We start from the raw sequence: 1,485 nt of genomic DNA on the forward strand, positions 1-1,485 counted from the left end.
AAAAAAAAAAAAAAAAAGTCTGGCATTTTAACCTGTAAATACAGCCAGAAGAATGTGAAAACAAGAACTGTGTGATAACTTAGAAATAAAAACATGCTCTAAAAAACACCCACGCCACAAATTTCCAAAATTACAATCTGGGGCCTATTAGTAAGCAGCACTCACTTTCCCCCATGGCATCATCAAAATATTACTGCAGAATCATCCGTATCAGTGGTTAAGTGAACAGGGAACTACTCTGTCTCACGCCTCTCAGTGGCTCTCAGACCTGTTTATTTCAGTAACTGTCACGTTTGTATGGCATGCAAAACGGTGCCCTTTTATGCTTTCTCCTGTCATTATTTTTTAACTTTCCCAAATCAGGTGTGTTGGGACCTGTTCAGAGGACTAGCAGGTAATGAGTTATTTATACAGCTGCCAATTTTCCAAATCAGTGGTGGTGCCTAGAGATGACTTTGGGGGAGGGACTGAAGCACCCATCCTGCAGCTCCCCACATACCCCCGACACTTCAAAATGCGCAATCTGGATGAAGCCCCTACCCCTACATCTTCTAAACAAACATCAAAGGGCCTGCTCCTTCCAAGCAATATATTCTGTCTTACAAATTAAAACCCATTTGAGATTATGCTGATAATAACATCCCCCTTGCTCGCAGGCATTCTGATAATATGGTTTCAGAGAGCAATGGAGGCCGTTAGAGCTGGTATGCCAGGTTTTGTGGGTAATTGGCAGGACTTTGTAGCCCAAGTGCAAATCACCTATCACTCACATTATAGTATAAAAATCAGGTAAGAATCACTGCTTGAGATTCCTTTCAATTCTATGAATTTTTTATTCTACACGTGCTTATTTTCCTCCTATCAACTTGAATTTCAGAATGAAAAGGTAACCCTCAAGAAAAAAAAAAGAGAAAGGAATACAAAGACTTTGATGCTTCTTCAGAAGATAACTTCTGGCTGGATTTTATCTTTTACTGCTGTATAGTAAACAGTTTCTTTGTGTCTTTTTTGTTTCAAACTCAAAGAGAAAGACACATTTTTTTAATTTGTTTTATTTTGTTTTTCCATAAGTTATTGGGGTACAGTTGGTATGTGGTTGCATGACTAAGTCCTTTAGTGGTGGTTTGTGAGATTTTGGTGTACCCATCACCCGAGCAGCAAACACCGCACCATATTTGTAGTCTTTTATCCCTCGTCCCCCTCCCGCTCTTCCTCCCAAGTCCCCAAAGTCTATTGTATCATTCTTAAGCCTTTATGTCCTCATAGCTTAGCTCCCACAGATCAGTGAGAACATACGATGTTTGGTTTTCCATTCCTGAGTTACGTCACTTAGAGTAATAGTCTCCAGTCTCATCCAGGTCACTGCAAAAGCTCTTAATTCGTTCCTTTTCATGGCTGAGTAATACTATATGCCCTTGGGTTGGTTCCATGATTTTGCAATTGTGAATTGTGCTGCCATAAATATGCATGTGCAAGTATCTTAGA

The sequence above is a fragment of the Colobus angolensis genome, unplaced genomic scaffold (genome assembly GCF_000951035.1).
Source record: "Colobus angolensis palliatus isolate OR3802 unplaced genomic scaffold, Cang.pa_1.0 Scaffold15, whole genome shotgun sequence".
Taxonomy (NCBI): Eukaryota; Metazoa; Chordata; class Mammalia; order Primates; family Cercopithecidae; genus Colobus; species Colobus angolensis.